This window comes from Dipodomys spectabilis, unplaced genomic scaffold (genome assembly GCF_019054845.1).
Source record: "Dipodomys spectabilis isolate Male_0828 unplaced genomic scaffold, ASM1905484v1 ptg000464l, whole genome shotgun sequence".
Taxonomy (NCBI): Eukaryota; Metazoa; Chordata; class Mammalia; order Rodentia; family Heteromyidae; genus Dipodomys; species Dipodomys spectabilis.
This window is the reverse complement of record NW_024871141.1, coordinates 231,483-251,960: the sequence shown is the minus strand read 5'-3', so window position 1 is coordinate 251,960 and position 20,478 is coordinate 231,483.

The window sequence follows — 20,478 nt, the reverse complement described above, 5'->3', positions numbered from 1 at the left end:
TATTGTTTGCTTGTTTGTTTATTTAGTTTGTGCTGGTTCTGGGGCTTGAACTCAGAGGCTGGACCCTGTCCCTGAACAGTCTTTCCTACCCACCTGCCCTCAAAGCTAGTACTCTACTGCTTTAACCAAAACACCACTTCTGGCTTTTTTGGTGTTTAATTACAGATAAGAGTTTGACAGACTCTCCTGTCTGTGTTGGCTTTGTGATATTTTTAAATCCAAGTTACATAAACTGTGTGGACTTCTCTTTTGAACCAAGAAATTTTTGGTGAAGTTGATTATGAAGCTAATATTTGACAATTTTTAAAAGAAGAGAATATGTCCAGCAAAGAAGCCATAACGTAACTCAGCAAAAGGTGGACTGAACTATTTAGGAATTATTTTCTCCGCTTGTGAAGATTTCTTTTGACTTTGTCATTCTTCTTAGGCAAAATTAAAGTCATATTTGTCCTTTTTCTGTTGGTATTGGGGCTTGAACTCTGATCCTGAGCACTGTCCCTCAGCTCTTCCGCTCATGTTGAATGCTCTCCCACTTTAGTTACAGTACCACTTCCGGGTTTCAGGTGTCTAATTGAAGATAAATGTCTCATGGAATTTCCTGACCAGGCTAGGTTTAAAATACAATCGTCTGGTCTCAACCTCCTGAGTAGCTAATATTACATGAGTGAACCACCAACACTTGGCTCATATTTGCATTTATGTGCAATTAATGACACTGTACACAAATAATGGAAATTTGAATCAAATTATGACATTGTAGCTTTTCAGAAAATTTGAGGTAACACTATATATGTCCTCTTTTTCTATGTTGTTACATTATGACTCATGAGCTATGGGACTCTTACATTAGCATCCTCTGCTGTCTCCGTATGTGAACTTAGTATCAGACATTGTTCATTGAGAAATAGAGAAAGACTGAGATTTTTAGAATGCAAAGGAGATTAGGTATGAAAGAGCAGCATAGAAGGATAAACATCTTACCACACAGAGATTAAGAACTGGCATAAGTGATTAGATTGCAACGGCAATGAGAAATAAGCCTAGTTAATAACTAGTTGTTCAATAACCAAAAATGGTTCTCTAGAACAGTTTGTGGTATAACTTAGTTATTATTATCATTTATTCCTTCCATTTAGAGTTATTCCTTCTCTTCTGTCAAAACAATTAATGAACCTCTGCCTTTTTGGTACCATGACTTACCAAAAAGATTTCGAAATCTCACTTATACTACCCCTCTCATTGTGATTAGCAGTGACCACTCAAAAGCCTGGCATCTTTGAATTTCCTGGATTAATCTTCACTTGATATCTAAGCTCATTCCTGATATTAATTGCAATGACCTATTAAAAAAACGTGTTTTTTTTTTGTTGTTGTTGTTCAACACAGTATTTTAATATAGGTAAAGTGCAAGCATGATTTAAGGACTATTTTTAGGTATCAGTTGGAAGAAGCAATTATATGTTCCAATTATGGTTTTTTTATTTTGCATTTACTAGCTAAATGACTCTTTTGCCAGACCTGGGGTTTGAACTCAGGGCTAGGGAACTGTTCCTGAGCTCTTTTTATAATTTGATCAAAGCTAGCACATTACCACTTGAGACAAAGCACCCCTTCCAGTGTTTCTTTTTCTGGTTATGTGGTACTGAGGAATTGAACCCAAGTTCATGCATGCTAAGCAATAACTGTTCCATGAAGCCACATTCCCAGAGTCCTAAATGACATTCTTTTTTAATATTAACAAGTTTTTTTTTTTGTGAAAATACATTACAGAGAGTTACAATTACAAGGTAGTGAATACATTTCTTATCAAGCATTGTTGCCTCCCCCTTTGTTTCTCCTTATCATCCCTGCCCACCAATCGCTCCCCAGCCCCCCACCCCCGCCAAAGTTGTAAAGTTCGTTTTTTGACATAACATCTTGTTGCAATGGGACTTTCTTAAGATGGCATTACTTTTTCATTCCGTTAATATGTATTATAATTTAGGACAGGTGGTATAAAAGGAACTGGAAAAGAATACTAAGTCCAGTAAGGCTGACATACTTACAGATTGTGAAATAGCTAGAAAATAGTATCCACTATGCTGTCTTCAATATTTTAGGTTTGACTACACAAAAACTTTCTTCTCTTAGGAAATGATCCTTTATTAATACTCAAGATTTGTAGCTTACAACCTAGAAACAAACAATGCTTCTAAATGTAAACAAGTATGATACTAATAGTAACCAAGCTTACCTCCATCACTATAGCAGATAAATAAGAATGATCTTGGAGAATAGTTAAACAGTCTTGAATTTTTTCATACCTTTCTTCTTCTCCAAAAAGAGAAGCCCTAGTCAAGATATGATAAACATTAATAAAGGACTTTTATATTTTTTCTTGTTCACACCAAAGCAAATATAATTTCCTCTTTTCAAGCCTGACTTTGAAAGAATCAGACCCTCAAAATTATTTTATAGATAAAACTTACTGCTTTGGCTTAGATGTTTTCCTGCCTTTTGTTGTTACTTTCAATTATTTTGGCAAATACATAGAAAAACAAGTTAAATCCATTATGCTTATGTTGGATTGTTCAAAGTCAAGCTGTCTTCAAACAAAGTTTTCTGTTCCCTTTTTCACGGATAATAAAAGTTTAATTATTACTCTTTAAATGCAACAAAAACGTGATACTTAAATGTATATTCTCATTGAAATCAGTGAAAACAGGAGTGTTTGTGATTGCTTTTTTAAATGTTTTCAAGTATTTTCTTTGGCTATATTCATTATTACCTTTGTTCCTGTCTTCTAATCAAGAACACAGGATTACCCAAAAATCTTCCTAAGATATAACCTGTTTGACAGAAAAAAAATAGATGTATAATTAAAGATTTTCATCTCTTAAGAGACTGAAAAGCTCAGAAGACATTTTGCTGTTACTGACATGGTTAAGGTGAATTGAATATTTTGGTTCTTAAACTAAGTGAAATACATGTAAAATGTTACAGTTGTTCCAAACAATGGTTTTGGCTTACACTTTTCTGCTCCAATGAGATGAAACCTCTGACAATGTTGGAGGGCATATAGATTTTACGGTAGAAGGGGTAATGTTAGAAAGCCAAGGTAGATTCCTAAAACAGAATTGCCTATCACGTATCAGTTAATTATACTTAAGGTATATAAGTATATAAACATACAAATATGAATTGAGTGAGAAATGTGTGAGTTACAAAATTGATTCAATGACAACTAAATCCAGAACACACTTCTCTATATTTATATAAACTAGTATATCTATTGAGGATTTAAAAAAATTAAGAATATATATTTTAACATTTATGGCAAAATATGTGTTTATTTGTAACTGTTTATTTTTAATTTTTGTCAGTCATGGGGCTTGAAATCTGGGCCTGGACACTGTCCCTCAGCTCTTCATCTCAAGACTAGTGCTCTACCACTTGAGCCACTGCCAGTTTTCTTGTGGCTCATTGTAGATAAGAGTCTCACGGACTTTCCTGCCTAGGCTAGCTTTGAACCATGATTCTCAGCTCTCAGCTTCCTTAGTAGCTAAGGCTACAAGCATGAGCCACTGGCATTTAGCTACATAATTATTTTTACATATTTATGAAGTATTGAGTGCTAATCCCGTTCATTTATATGTTGTGTAATGATCAAGCTACATCATATCCATTAATTTCTGCATGTAACATTTCTTTTTCTTGAGAATGCTCAAAAACTTATCTTCTGGCTGTGAGAAAATATCTATCCTTAATGTAATCACTTTGCTTCTTGTGGTATACAATTAATATATTTATTTTAGTCATATAAGTCTGCTATTTAAAGTTATATAATACATGAATTGTAAAGTGAAAGAAATTCATGTTTCCATTTCTTGTTTTAAGAAAATAATTATGCCTTTTGTTTTCAATTGTATTTCTGTGGGAATGTGTAATATTCATTGACTTAACTGTTAAAATTGATAGCAGTTGCATTATATCAAGTTGATACAAACTTGTATTTGAAAATTGCACACTTAACACAAATATACTTCCACTTTCCTCTGCCACAAAATTAAAATAACAGTAAGGCAAAGATTGGTGTTAGCCAGTCACGTGTACAATCTTAGAACTCAGGAGGCTGAGACCTGAATATTTTAGTTCAACGTCAGTCCAAACAGACAAAAATGTGAAAACTTATCTCCAATTATCGAGCAAGAAGCAGCAGGTGAGGATGTGGCTCAAGGATAGAGTGTCATCAGGCATGAGCAAAAAATACAAGGAGACCATTAAACACAGAGTTCAAGCCCTAAAAATGAGATATACAAACAAGATAACAGCAAAAATGTACTGTGAACATCAGTAATGAAGACAAAATATTAGAAAAGATCATGAGAAATGTGTAAATATCTGGAAGACAGAAATCATTTGACAGAATTTTGATTCATGGGAGGGAAAAGTCTCAATCTCTTGTACAATCACATTGTAGTCATTTGTGTTGAAACCTGACTCTTTGGTAACATGTGAAAGAGTAGTCACAGTGCCTGTGACTATGAACTGCCCCACTCAGAATCCAGTTTCTCTGTTTCTTGATAGCATTTAGTATGGTCATTATTGTATTACATGAAGGAACTTTCAAACATGTTTTACGATGTCATTTTAGTTTTAATGTACATTTATTTAATGACTGATGATGCTTTTCTTGTGCTTATTTTTCACAAGATGTATTTTGCTAGTTTCTAATTGATGTTCTTTTAAACATTATGTTTTGAAAGTTCTATGTAGAATCTATATTTAAAGCATTCTTCAGGTATAGGATTTGCTAATATTTTATCCTGGACTATGGGTACCCTTCATCATCATTATCATCATCAACAACAGCATCGTCATCATATTAGTATTACTATTATTACTTTTGTACATGTACGTATATTTCTGGGGCTTGAACGCAGGGTCCCTGGGATTTGTTGCAATTTGTTAACAATTTACCATTTGATTCTTGCCTCAATTCTGTTTTTTTGCTGATTACAAAAAAATAAGATTCCCAGGGCTTTTATTTTGTGGGTTGCCTTCAAACAGCAATACTAAAATCACATCCTCCCAAGTAGCTAGGATGAGATACATGAGCCATCTGCTAACAACATCTATTCACTACTTGTATATGAGCTTTCACAGACTAAATTGTTCTATACTTTTATTGAGTTCAACTATATGGTTTTCCTTTTGTATAATTTTTTTCATTTTATTTTATTTCATTTTTTTGTGAACATACTGTACAGAGGGCTTGCAATTACAAGGGCAGGATAATGCGCATATTTCTTATCAAGCATTGAAGCCTCGTCCTTTGTTTACCTTTCACACCACTCCCAGCCTCCCACACCACCCCTCATCTAATCCTCCACCTCCCCCCCCCGCACCAACGTTGTAAACCTCATTTTCGACATGACAACTTGTACTTCTCATTGTTGCAAGAGCTCCACCTGTACCCTTCAATGACTTGTTTTTCCCCATCTCCTCCACAAGTTATACTGACATCAAATATAGTGAAAGCAGGGGTTATACTGTGGGGAGGGACATACAAAGCAACATAAAAATAATCTTATAAATGCGTTAGAAACAAATGCATGAAAGAAAAAACATTAAAATACATACCTAAGGGTTCATTTTTCTAACATCACATTATCTGACCTTTTCTGCTTGACTCATACATATACTAGATAATGCAAAGAAGGGAAACCAGGGGATCTATGTTTCTTTGGGCCTGGCTTACTTCACTTAATTTTATTTTTTCCAAGTTTTTCCATTTCCTAACAAATGGGGCAATGTCATTCTTTCTGATGGAGGCATAGAATTCCATTGTGTATATATACCACATTTTCTTGATCCATTCATATACTGAGGGGCATATGGGTTGGTTGCATATCTTAGCTATGGTAAATAATGCTGCAATAAACACAGTTGTGCTGGTAGTTTAGTGTGGTCTTGTTTGTAAACATTTGGGTAAATGTCCAAAAGTGGGATTGCTGGGTCATAGGGGAGCTCTATGTGAAGTCTTTTAAGGAACCTCCGTACTGCTTTCCAATGTAAAGTTGAACAACTTTACATTCCCACCAACAATGAAGCAAGTTTTCCTTCTGTCCACATCCCCTCCAGCATCTGTTGTTGTTAGAGTTCTTGATTTTTGCCATTTTAACTGGAGTTAGGTGGTATCTCAATGTTATTTTGATTTGCATTTCTTTTATGGCTAGGGATGTTGAGCATTTCTTCATGTGTCTATTGGCCATCCTTCTTTCTTCTACAGAGAAGTTTCTCTTTAAGTCTTTCGCCCACTTGTTTATTGGGCAGTTGTTTCTTTGAGGATTTGTTGTTGGGGGATTTAATTTTTTGAGTTCCAAGTATATCTTAGATATGAGACCCTTGTCTGTTGTATGGCTAGTGAAGATCTTCTCCCAATCCGTGGGCTTTCTATTGATCTTGCTAGCAATGTCCTTTGCCATGCAGAAGCTCTGCAACTTCATGAATTCCATTTGTCCAAGCATTGTTTGATTTGTTGTGTTTCCCCGGTCCCTATTCAGAAAATTTCGGCCGGAGCCAAGGAGACCTAGGGTTTCTCCTTTTCCATGCTGTAATGTTTTCAGAGTGTCTGCTTTGACTCCGAGGTCTTTGATCCATTTGCAGTTGATTGTGGTGCAGGATGATATATAAGGATCTAGCTTTAGTTTTCTACAAGTAGTTAACCAATTTTGTCAGCAGCATTTACTAAAGAGCCTGTCTTTCTTCCATTCTATTGTTTTAGCTCCCTTATCGAAGATTATATGGCTATAGGTCTGTAGGTTCATTTCTGGGTTTTCAATTCTATTCCATTGGTCCTGAGGTCTGTTCTTATGCCAATACCAAGCTGTTTTGATTACTATGGCTTTATAGTAGGGTTTGAAATTTGGTATTAATATTCCTCCAGCAGTGTTCTTTCCATTAATGAGCGTTTTTGCTATTCGGGGTCTTTTATTGTGCCATATGAATTTTTGGATTCCCTCTTCTATTTCCTTGAGGAATGAGGTTGGAATTTTGATAGGTATCGCTTTGAATTTGTAGATAGCCTTGGGAAGTATTGCCATTTTCACGATGTTAATCTTTCCAATCCAGGAGCATGGGAGGTTTTGCCATTTTCTAAGTTCTGTTTTGATTTCCTTTTTCAAGTTTTTAAAGTTTTCATCATAGATTTCCTTCACTACTTTGGTTAAGTTAATTCCTAGGTATTTCATTTTTTGTGGGGCTATTACAAATGGAGTTGCTTTCCTAATTTCAGCCATACTTTTCTCATTGTTGGCATACAGAAAAGCCATTGATTTTGGGGGGTTAATTTTATACCCTGCTACTTTGGCAAAGTTTTGGATCAGCTTGAGTAATTTGGGAGTGGAGTCTATGGGATTCTTTAAATATAAATCATATCATCTGCAAAGATGGAGAGTTTTGTTTCTTCTTTCCCTATTTGGATCCCCTTTATGTCTGTATCTTGTCTTATTGCTGTAGCTAGACATTCTTATACTAGATTGAAGAGAAGTGGAGAGAGTCGACATCCTTGACTTGTTCCTGAGTTAAGAGGAAATTGCTTCAGTTTTTCAATATTAATTATAATGCTGGCTGTAGGTTTGTCATATACAGCCTTTACTATATTGAGGAATGTTCCATAGATTCCTAATTTTTCCAAAACCTTCATCATAAAGGGGTGTTGGATCTTATCGAATGCTTTCTCTGCATCTATTGAGATAACCATGTGGTTCTTATTCTTGCTCCTGTTGATGTGATGAATAATATTAGTTGATTTGTGTATATTGAACCAGCTTTGCATCCCTGAAATGAATCCTGTTTGATCGCGGTGTATGATTTTTTGGATGAATTGTTGAAGTAGATTGGCCAAAATTTTGTTGAGAAGTTTTGCATCAATGTTCATCAAAGAAATGGGTCTATAGTTCTCTTTTTGATGAGTCCCTGCCTGGTTTTTAGCTGAGGGTTATGATGGCTTTATAGAATGTGTTCGGTAGTGAACTTTCTCTTTCAATTTCATTGAAGAGTTGGAGGAGTATTGGTGTGAGCTCTGCTTTAAAGGACTTGTAAAATTCCACTGTAAAACCATCTTGTCCTGGACTTTTCTTAGCTGAGAGGTCTCTTATTGTTGTTTCTATTTCAATGCTTGATATGGGCCTGTTAAGATGGTTTAACTCATCTTTATTCAATTTTGGCATGTCAATATTTACTAGGAAAAGGTCCGTTTCTGTCAAGTTCTCAAACTTATTAGCGTAAAGTTTTGAGAAGTATTCCCTTATAATGTTCTGAATCTTGGTTGTTTCCGTGGTGATGTTTCCATTCTCATCTCTGAGTTTATTTATTTCAGTGTATTCTCTTCTTTTTCTGTTAAGATTTGCTAAGGGTCTGTCAATTTTCTTAATTTGTTCGAAGAATCAACTCTTTTTTTTATTGATTCTTTCTATTTTTTTATTCTAATTCATTTAATTTTGATTTAATTTTAATTATTTCTTTCCATCAACTGGATTGGGGTTTAGTTTGCTATTTTTCAAGGAGGCTCAGGTGTCTCATTAAATTTTTAGTTTCAGAGCTATCGAATTTGTTGATATAAGAACTCAGAGCTATAAACTTGCCACTGAGTACTGCCTTTGCTGTGTTCCCTTCTTTTCTGGCGGGTCTGTCTATTTTCTTATTTTTTTCAAAGAACCAACTCTGTTTTGTTGATACTTTCTATTTTTTTATTCTAATTCATTTAATTCTGATTTAATTTTAATTATTTCCTTCCATGTATTGGATTGTGGTTTATTTTGCTATGGACCTGGGTGGTATTTGGGGGTTACTGCCATGTTATCCACATTCTTGGGGCCTGCGAAAACTGGGTTCTTCCTATGGTTCTTGGATTCTCAGTTTGGGTGCTGTTTCTTGGCCCTTATTGTGGTCTTCTTGGTTTTCTATGTGTAGGACTTCTTTAAGAATCTTTTGTAGGGCTGGCTTGGTGGAGATATATTGTTTCAATTTTTTTTGTTATGGAAGCTATTTATTTGGCCTTCAGTTATGAAGGAGACTTTAGCTGGGTACAGTATTCTTGGTTGATAGTTGTTTATTTTTAGAGCATGGCATACATCATTCCAGGCTCTTCTTGCTTTGATTGTCTCTGCTGAGAAATCTGAGGTGATTCTAATTGGTTTCCCTTTATAGCTGATTAATCTCTTCTCCTTGACAGCTATAAGGATCTTTTGCTTGGTCTGAGTTTATCCTGTGTGGATTATAATGTGACCTTGGGATGTCCTATTCTGGTCTGGTCTATTTAGGGTTCTAAAAGCTTCTTATATCTGAATAGACTTATCTTTTTGCATGTTTGGGAAGTTCTCTGCTAGGATCCTGTTAAACAATCCTAGGCCATTAACTTCTGTTTCTAGGTGCTCCACTACACACATTATCCTTAGATTAGGCCTCCTGATGGTGTCTTCCAAGTGTTGGATAGATCTAATATATTTCTTGGACTTGTCTTGGATGGTTGTATGTTCTTTCTCTATAATATCTAGGCTGTCTTCAATCCCTGAGATTCAATCTTCTGCACGGTCTAACCTGCTGTCAAGACTTTCTACTTTGTTTTTTATTTCTTTTCCTTCTAATTGGTCAGCTTTGATGGCTTCAAATTCTTTGTTGAAGCTTTGTTTTAGATCTTGTATGAACTTCTTTACTTCCTTAATTTGCTTTTCAGTGTCTATTCTCAAATCACTTAGTTGATTGGTTATGGTTTCCTGGGACACCCATTTCTTCTGTTTGGTTCCATTCAGCATTCCCTTTGTGGTCTCCCTGACTTCCTTCAGCTCTTTTTTAATGGATTCCATGAATGCCTTTAGTGATCGTTGTGTATTCTCTTCCTGCTCTCTCAATTCCTGTGTTACTCTTGATTAGCTTCTTCCCATTTGTGGGATTCCTGTAGTTCTCTTTGAGTGTTCTCAGCCTGATCACACCATTCCTGGCTTTCTCTTTGAGTATTCTCAAGCTGCTCACGCAAATCCTGTATCAGTTTTTGAGTAGCTTCCTCATGTTTATGATATTCCTGTATAAACTTTTGGATTGCTTCCTCTCTCTCCCTAACACGCTCATACAGAGTCCTTTGTATGTTTTAAATCTTTTCATTTATCTTGTTTGTCAGCAGTGTTTGTAGAGCTATATGGGAACTCTCCTCTGGATTATTCATTATCTGTTCTGTCCCCTGATCATCAAGATTGGGAATTGAGATACCAGGGTTTGCCATTTTTCTTGTGTTTTTCCGGCTTACTCTGCCCATTTGAGATGAAAATAGAACCAGTTTTGTGCTAGAACACTATCTTAAGGCAAGCATCATCCAAAGTCTGAATTTGCACAGTCAATAGTCTGCAGATACAATCTAGTTCAACAGATACATCTATTCAACATCAAGCAACTATATGTTAATGGGTACGAACCGCAAAGAAGAATTTGAAAAACCAGAAATTATTAGGGTTAGAGAGAGATGTGGGTAAAAAATAGGAATACATTGATGTGGGAAGGCACAGGGAGAGTTAACTTAGTCCTAATCTCAAAGCAAGAGATACCTTGGGTAGGATGAAAGTAGAAAGAGAAAAAAAGATGGGGAAAAGGAAAAGAAAAGAGACCAGAAAAAATAGAAAAGTAAAAATTAATAATATTATGCAGAAACGAAAACAATCTATCTAGAGGAGAACGTGAATATGATGAGAGAAGGGTAGGACTATAAAGGAGATGAAGAATTTCAAAATAAAAATGTTTAAAATATTATATAGGTATAAAGAGGTATTACTGCTACTAAGGAATTTAAGTCTCAGAGGTTTTGAACTGAGTAATAATTTTGTGGATTAAGTGTGTATACAATGGGGGATAGGGTCTAATATTCAACAACAGGTTTATCTGAGGATGTGCAGGACAAGAATTAAGTCACATAAAGAAGAATGAAAGAGAGGAAAAGGTGAAAAGGATAAGGAAGGAAGAAAAAAGGATCAGAAGTTCAGTAGAGCTAATCAAAAAACAAAAAGATAATTTAAAAAAAGAGAACGAAAACAAAAAAAGAAAGAAAAACGCACACTCAGGTATCCCTAAAATAAAAATTATAAGAGGAAAAGAAAGTTACTGGAAAACAATTTTTTTCAAACAGGCAAAAATTAAAGATTAAAAAAAGTTTTAGAAAAGAATTTTTTTTTATATAAGGTACAAAAAAAAAAGAAGAAAAAGAAGAAGAAAAAGAAAAAAGAAGTTCTTTGATTATTTTGGGAGGGGTGGGAAAAATCCTGTATCTCCCTTGTGTCTGTAACCAGCCTCTTGTTGGAGTCTCTGGTGTGCTTGTGGTCCTGTGGCTTGGTTGGTTTCTTAAGTCAGTTTGTTCGAACAGGCAGAATAATGTTCTGCTTTACCCAGGATTTTGCGATCCTCCTCCCAGGCTAGTTCAATGGGAGGCAGATCTGCTTTGAGTATCACCAAAGAGGGGGATGCAGTGATGAGGCTAGGTTCTGGGTAGAGTTGAGGCCTTTCAACAAACAGTAGCTTTTCCTGGAAGCTAGTTTGGGAAAAACTCACAGAGCCCAGCCTGGAGCCATTCTCAGGATTTCTGTTTACTGAATTTCAATTGATTGTCAAGGCTTCTAGAGGGAGGGGCAGCCTCTGGCTCTGATTACCCAGTGACGAAATCCACTCCTAAGGCTGGCGCCCAACCTGGTTGACTTTTTCCTGGGTGGAGCTGAGTCTGGCAGGTCATGCCTTCATTAAGATCTTGTGACCTGCTGAATGACTCCTTTTATTCTGAGGCTTGAGTTGGAGCTAGCAACTCCACTGAGCTTTGTCGGTAACCAAATAGGAGAACTCCAGTACTGGGAGGTGCGGGGAGCTGGGGCGAACGCAATTAGACGCCGCCCACTCCCTTGCAGCGTTGAGGTAAACAACTCCATATTAGGCAGTGCTTGGTGGGATGGTGGGTCCTGGGCTTTGCGCATGCGTGAGCCACGTAAAGTCCCCAGCCAATCCCGTGGCACTTGGTGACGGTGAAAGGCAGACGACCAATGATAGAACAACACGTGTCCCTATTCCCTATATAAGCGGCCATGTTTTTTGTGCACGCTCTCTCGCGCTCAAGCTCTCCTACAAACAAGAAGGCTCTCCAATAAAGTGTGATCTGAGAAGACTCCTGGTGTGGTGGTCGTTCTTCCTCGCTGTCCGAGAAGGCGTTCGCCGCAAGTGGTGCCGAAACCCGGGACCCACGCGAGAGGCCGAACAGGAGCCAGAACTCAACACACGGAGAGGAGACGTCGGATCAAGAAACACCACATTGGGTCCCAAGTCGGCTAACGAGACCTGTCAAAGAAAACCAGGACAAGGAGGAAGATGATCGTGAAAGTGTTGAATGTGACAATATTACTGATGGTCAAGATCTGCCCCAGCCAGGGGGAACTTCGATGGGGAATCCTGTCGGTATTCCCGAGGCCGATGCCAGTCAAACATGATGCCAGACTGTTCCCACGGTTATTTGGGACCAACATAACCTTGGATATCCCATATATTTTGCTAGATGCAGAGGAAGCCCCAATGGGGGACAACAGGTCCCTTGATTTGCAGGGAAGCCTGTGCTTTCAACTTCTCCGAAATACGTACCTTTCTTCTTATTCCTCATGCATTTTGCTTACATCACAGACAGCAGGCTGGTTTGACATTCCTCTTGGGCCACTTTGTTATCAGGCCAATGCCTCCTGGGTCAGTGGGTGGTGGCCAGCAAGGAGGGAGGAAGGCAACTTGCCTAGCTTTCCAAAGTGGGCTCCCTTCTGTGCTGGTAGACATTCGGGAAATGGCTGGCCCTGGACAGGTTGTCAGTCCCGTACTGGGACTTGGGTTACTAAAGACAAGACCTTTTTCTTCTCCCCTGGTATAAGCACGGGATTTAATCAGACGTATAAGGGACGAAATTATACTGATCAAAATCCCAATCAGGCATATGTTTCTAACCCCTTTGACAATTGGTTGTTGTGTGGTGTGACTGGGAGTTGTATGAACTTGGAGCCCCTGGTTATGATTGGTGGGGGAAAGATCGGGGTAAGCCAGTTTGGGTGGAGTTCCTCCAAACCATGGGCTTCCTGGGACCCACAGGAAAAATTAACTGCAATCTCAGCAGGCACAGCCACACCACTCAAGTGGAGGACCTATACAGGCTGTTATGATGACGGAGTTAAGCCATATAATAACATCACTTATGGTCCTACCCCAATTTGTGTGTATCCCCCATTTGTCTTTGTTGTTAGCAACATAGATCCTGCTAATTGTACTAATAGTTCTTGCTTCTATGCTCAATGTTGGAATGCTTCTAAATATGAATATGCCGTGATAACCCGTATGCCTCGCTGGGTGCCTGTGCCCATTAATGCTTAATGTTTTAGACAGAGGCCCAACCTCTACTCTTACCTGTTGCCAAAAAACAAAAAGGGGGAACTGCGGGGAGCCAGGGCGAATGCAATTAGACGCCGCCCACTCCCTTGCAGCTTTGAGGTAAACAACTCCATATTAGGCAGTACTTGGCGGGACGGTGGGTCCTGGGCTTTGGGCATGCGCGAGCCACGTAAAGTCCCCAGCCAATCCCGTGGCACTTGGTGACGGTGAAAGGCAGACGACCAATGATAGAACGACACTTGTCCCTATTCCCTATATAAGTGGCCATGTTTTTTGTGCACGCTCTCTCGCGCTCAAGCTCTCCTACAAACAAGAAGGCTCTCCAATAAAGTGTGATCTGAGAAGACTCCTGGTGTGGTTGTCGTTCTTCCTCGCTGGCTGAGAAGGCGTTCACCGCAGGGAGGGGGAGGGGTGGCCTTCCCTCCTCTGCTCCCTGAGAAGGAGTGAGGACGTCAGGCTTCTACTCATGCCGAGTCTTGGTTCCTGGGTCGTCTCTGGTCTGTGAACTGCAGGATGAAGATGTCAGCTCCTTGTCGGTTCTTGCTGGTGTTGAGTAGAATCTGCTCACCTGCTGCGTCTGGCTCCATTGTCCTGGACTCTCTGTGGTTCAGGTATGGTGTCTGCGGTCGCCGCCACCACTGCTGCCACTGCCTCTGTGGCTTCTGGCCAGAGCTCAGATCTATCTCCTTGCTTGGATTGTCCTTCTCTGGCTTGACTCTCTGTCCTGTGATGGCACACTTGGTGTGATTCTCTGGCTTAGGACTGTTCACTGGAACTCTAAAACTGCTTTCTGTGGGAGAGCTTGTTTAGACTCCAGCTTCTCCTCCACCATCTTCCCAGAATCTCCTTCCCTTTTGTATAATTTTAATGCCAAATTTAAGAATTCTTCGTCTCCAAAATTATCAAGACATCTTCCTTTGCTTTTCATTTTCATAACTCTTTTTGTTTTACATACGTTTTAATCCTGCTAGAAGTTCATATTTGAATAAATTGTTATGTGTAAGTAAATGTTCACTTTTTAATTTACCCAAATTCTGTCTAACCTATCACCCCTTATTAAAGAGAATGTCATTCCACAACTATTTGGTTTAACCCTTATTAAATATTCCTTGATAATATTTATGTGGATATAATCTGGTGCCCTACAGACCCATTGAGCTGTATAATCTTTGCTCTACAAATATAACAATTTTAAACTTACACCTTTACAATTTGACAGAGAAATATATTACAGTTTATCTTTCTTTGTCAGTAATTCAAAGATTGCAAGTCAGGTGTTTTTAGAAATTGTCATAAACATAAATAAAACTGTGAAGCTGGGCACTCTTGGCTCCTGCTTTTAATTCTAGCTGCATAGGAGGCTGAGATCTGAGCATTGCCATTCAAAGCCAGCTGGAACATGATTGTCTTTAAGACTCTTATGTCCAATTATCCACCAGAAAACTAGAAGTGGCACAATTGCTCAATGACTAGAGCATTCACTATGAAATGAATAGCAGAGGGACAGCGCCCAGGGCCAGATTTCAAGCCCCATGAATGATGATAAAAAAGGCAGGAGACAATTTATATGTTTGCTCAAATGTATCCTCCAATCCACAAAAATTGTATGTCTCCATTTATTTAGATTTTTGCTTTTATATTCATTATATTATAATTTTCAATGACAATGGGTGAACACACTTTAACACAGTTTGACGATGTGTGAAGATAGCACAAAGAAATTCACAGAAAACAGTTGAAACATAAAAGGCAATGGGAATGGAGAAAGAGAAACGGGTTAATGAGGCCCTTCATCAATATGTGCGAGTGGAAAATATTTCAATAAGATTTCTTCATACAATTAATATACACCAATTCATAAATATCTTCCAAAGGCTTTGGTATTCAAGTATGATATAAAGGATAAATACACATTCTGTGGTGAAATGAAAGAAAGATAGATGAGAAAATACATACTTATAGTGATTGTGTAAATAAACTACAAAATTTGGTCAACATTCTGAGGGCTCATGGCTCATTGGACTAGAAGGCTGCTGGTATCTAAGATAATACTAAAATGTTAGACTTGACTCTATCTTTACGACTGCTTAATACTATTGCTTTTTTAGTCAGTATTCTTTTTTATTGTTGTTGGTGGTGGTGGTCCTGGGCCTTGAACTCTGGGCCTGGGTGCTGTCCCTCAGCTCTCAAGCTCAAGGCTAGAGCTCTAACACTTGAGCCATAGAGCCACTTCCGGTTTTCTGGTGATTTATTGGAGATAAGAGTCTCATAGACTTTTCCTGCACAGGCTGGCTTTGAAACTCGATCATCAGATCCCAGCCTCCAGAATAGGATTAGAGGTGTGAGCCACTGGCGCCCTGCTCCTGTGTACAACATCTTAACCATAAAATAAAATAAAGTAAAATCAAAAAAGGACATGTTTGGCAAATAATGTAAACTGATAACTCACAGACAAATGAAAATAATAATATACGTATATGCCTATATACATATATGTACACATCTGTATATATGTATATATAGGTATTTGTATTTATACAAATATAAGTATGAATCTATACATATGTACACAGAGTGTGCATACTAATGCATTTATTTAAATAGACTTGAATCAGAAATATATTAAGAGCATATTAATGTCAAGGAAATACTATAACCATCCTGAATAAGTTATCAAAAAATCCAAATACGTATCTCTATCGTAATGTTAAAACAACAAAGGAACATATGGAAAGATCATAACATAGCTAGACATTGCATACATATAGAGATTAGTGATAATAGAAAAAGTAATATAGCCCTGCACAACCATTATGTAGAAATTGGAATACTTATACAATGGTGCTTGGCACTTAAAATGATATAGTCAGTTAAACATACTGGCAATCTTTAAAAGATTACACATAGAGTTGCCTCTATGATCCAGCATTTTGAATCATAATTTTATATAAAAATAGATTTCAACATATGTTCAATGAGACACATACATATACAAGAATATACATAGCAAAACCTTTTACAATAACATACAATAAAATATTGAAATGCCCATTGAGGATGTTATACAATTATTCATATGCTTACAAAACAATATACTCTATCCATGAGAAAAATTTACACGGACTTACTTTGCAAATAGTAATATTACATGGGAGAAATGGATAAAATAGACTACATTTTCTAATTATATGAGCTTTTTAAAATTGGCCCATCAATAGAGGTAGAATATGAAATAATAGCTGCTCAAGGGGAGGGTAGGTTGAAATGATGACCCGAAGTGACTACTAATAAGTACTGGAGTATTTTGAGAGGATAGTAATGACAAAATGTTATAGAACTGAAGGTGATGTTCTTACTCCAACTCTTTATCATTCTAAGAATCATTGTACTTTATCAAAGAATTACAGAGTGCTTTTGCATTAAACTAAGGAAAAATTTTAGTATAATATTGGGTGAATCAGAGTGATAATTTAGAATTTAAAATCACAGAATTCTATAATGTACAACTTTAGTATTTTGATGAATAAGACTATGTGGTTTAGTGGCAGACTGCTTGCCTTGCCTGTGTGGGTTTGATTCCTCAGTACTACATAAACAAAAAAAGCTAGAATTGACACTATGACACAAGTCGTAGAGTGCTAGTTTGAGGAAAAAGAAGCTCAAGGATATTGCCAAGACCCTGAGTTCAAGACCCAGGATTAGCCAAAAAAATGCATTGAATTAAGCCAGGCACTAAGGGCTCACGCCTGAAATCCTGGATAATCAGGAGGCTGAGGATTGAGGATTGAAGCCAACCCAGGCAAGAAAGTCTGTAAAATTCTTATCTCCAATTAAATATCAGAAAAATCTGAAAGTGCTACTATGCCTCAAGTGATAGGGTTCTAGCATTCATCCAAAGGCACTCAGGGACAGTGCCCAGAGCCAGAGTTCAAACCTCAGGAGAGAAAAAAGAAAAAAAAAAAAGCTCACTAAGAACTATTCATAAACTGCTTTGTCAAACAGAAACTCCCATACAACTACTTAAAGTCAATTAAAAATATGATAAAATACAAGTCATTTTGGGAACCAGATATAGATAGTATACATGGGACAAAGTAAATTTTATATCCGAAGTGGCGCTGTGGCTCAAGTGGTAGGGCACTAGCCTTGAGCTGAAGAGCTGAGGGACAGCACCCAGACCCAGAATTCAGCCTCCACGACCAATAACAAGAAAAAAAGAGAAAAAGAAAAGAAAAAAGGTAGTATCATTTAGTTTGAGTTGAAATTTGTACTATAGTCTTCTTACATCAATTATGAAATTGACAATACTACCAATTATAGGTCAATTTTCTTGAGGAACAGATTGTATTTTGCAGTTTTTTCATAGGAAACCATAGAGGTGATTTTTTTGCCTCTTATTGAAATATATCTGTTATTTTAAAGTAGATTTGTCCTAAGATAATATTAATTTAATCAATCATTTCATTAGGGTGATGAGGGTCAGTTGTTTTTTTTTGAGTAAACCTTTTCATTTATAATAAATGAGAGCATACTGTGACAGGCTCCTATTAATATGATAAAATACTTTATAAATTAATTTAAAAGTGGGAAAGATTAATCTTGGCTTCAGATTTTATGCATTTCAGTTTATGTTTCTTTTTACTGTGAAAATACTGTACAGAGAGGTTACAATTACATGGGCAAAATAATGAGTACATTTCTTATCAAGCATTGTAGCCTCCTCCTTTGTTTCCCGTTCCAGTCTCTTCCCATCCTCCCCCAACCCAATATTCCTCACCCCCATCAAAGTTGTAAAATAGTACCCCCACCAAAGTTGTACATTTCATTGTTGCAATGGATCCACGTGCATCCCTAATTAAACTATTAGTTTTTTCCCTTTTCTTCCACAAATAATACCAACCTCAAATAGAGTGAAAGCAGGGCTTATACCATGGAGGAGGGACATGCAAATCAACGAAGAAATAATCTTTTAAATATGTTAGAAACAATCACCTGAAAGAAAAAAAGCATCTGAATGCATATCTTAGGTTTCATTTCCCTAACATCAACTTATCTGATATTTTCTACTTGACTCAGACATATACTAGTTATTGCAAATAAGGGAAACCATGGGATCTATGTTTCTTTGGGCCTGGATAAATTCACAATATAATTTTTCCAAGTCTTTCCATTTCCTAACAAATGGGCATTGCCATTCTTTCTGATGGAGGCATAGAATTCCATTGTGTATATATACCACATTTTCATGATCCTTTCATCTACTGAGGGGCATCTGGGTTGGTTCCATATCTTATCTATGGTAAAAAAAAAAATGTTGCAATAAACATAGTCGTGCTGGTAGCTTTAGTGTGGCCTTGTTTGTGATCATTTGGGTAAATGCCCAAAAGTGGAATTGCTGGGTCGTAGAACTGTATGTGGATTCTTTTGAGGAACCCCCACACTGCTTTCCAAAGTGGGTGAACAAGTTTACACTCCCACCAACAATGCAATAATGTTCCCTTCTGAACACATCCCCTCCAGCATCTGTTGTTATTAGCGTTCTTGATTATTGCCATTCTAACTGAGGTGAGGTGGTATCTCAACGTTGTTTTGTTTTAAATTTCTTTTAGGGCTAGAGAGGTTGAGCATGTCTTCATGTATCTATTGGCCATTGTTATTTCCTCTTCAGAGATGTTTCTCTTTAAGTCTTTACCCACTTATTTTTTGGGCTGTTGTTTCTTTGAAGATTTGTTGTTGAGGGATTTAATTTTTTGAGTTCCAGGTATATTTTAGATATGAGACTTTTGTCTGTTGTGAGGCTAGTGAAGATCTTCTCCTAATCTTAGTCTTTCTATTAATCTTGCTAGCTATGTCCTTTGCCATAAATAAGCTCTGCAATTTCATGCAATGATATTTGTCCAACTTTTCTTTTATTTGTTGTGTTTATGGGTCTCTATTAAGAAAATTTCAGCCTGTGCCTTGGAGAACTACGGTTTCTCCTGTTCCATCCTGTAATATTTTCAGGGTGTCTGCATTGACTCTGAGGTCTTTGATCCATTTGGAGTTGATTCTGGTGCAGCGTGATATATAAAGGTCTAGCTTTAATTTTCTGCAAGTAGTTATACAATTTTGCCAGCACCATTTACTGAAGAGGCTGTCTTTCTTCCATTCTATTTTTTTTAGCTCCATTAGATGTCTATAGGTCTGTAGGTTCATTTCTGGGTGTTCTATTCTATTCTATTGGTCCTGAGGTCTGTTTTTTTTGCCAGTACCAAGCTATTTTGCTTACTATGGATTTGTAGTAGAGTTTGAAATTTGGTATTGTTATTCCTCCAGTACTGTCCTTACTGTTGAGGATCGTTTTAGCTATTCTGGGTCTTTTATTTTTCTATGAGTTTTTGGATTGCCACTTCAATTTCCTTGAAGAATGAGGATGGAATATTGCTAGGTATCGAATTGCACTTGTAGATAGCCTTGGGAAGTATTGCCATTTTCACGATTTTGATCTTTCCAATCCAGGAGCATGAGAGTTTTGGCCACTTTCCAAGTTCCTTTTGATTTCCTTTTTCAGGTTTTTAAAGTTTTCATCATAGAGGTCCTTCATTTCTTTGGTTAAGTTAATTCCTAGGTATTTTATCTTTTGTGGGGCTATTACGAATGGAGTTGCTTTCCTAATTTCAACCACACTTTTCTCATTGTTGGCATACAGAAAATTCATTGATATTTTTTTATTTTTATTGTGAAAATACTGTACAGAGGGGTTACAATTACATGGAACAGATAATGAGTACATTTCTTATCAAGCATTGTTGCCTCCTCCTTTGTTTCCCCTTCCCATCCCTTCCCATCCGTTCCCCCCTCCAGCTAATCCTTCCCACCCCCCCCCAAAGTTGTAACATTCGTTTTCGACATAACAACTTGTACTTCTAATTGTTGCAACGGGTCCACCTGTATCCTTATTTAAAGGTCTTGTTTTTCACCTTCCCCTCCACAAATTTTACCGACATCTAATTCAGTGAAAACAGGGGTTATACTGTGGGGGAGGGACATACAAAACAACAAAGAAATAAT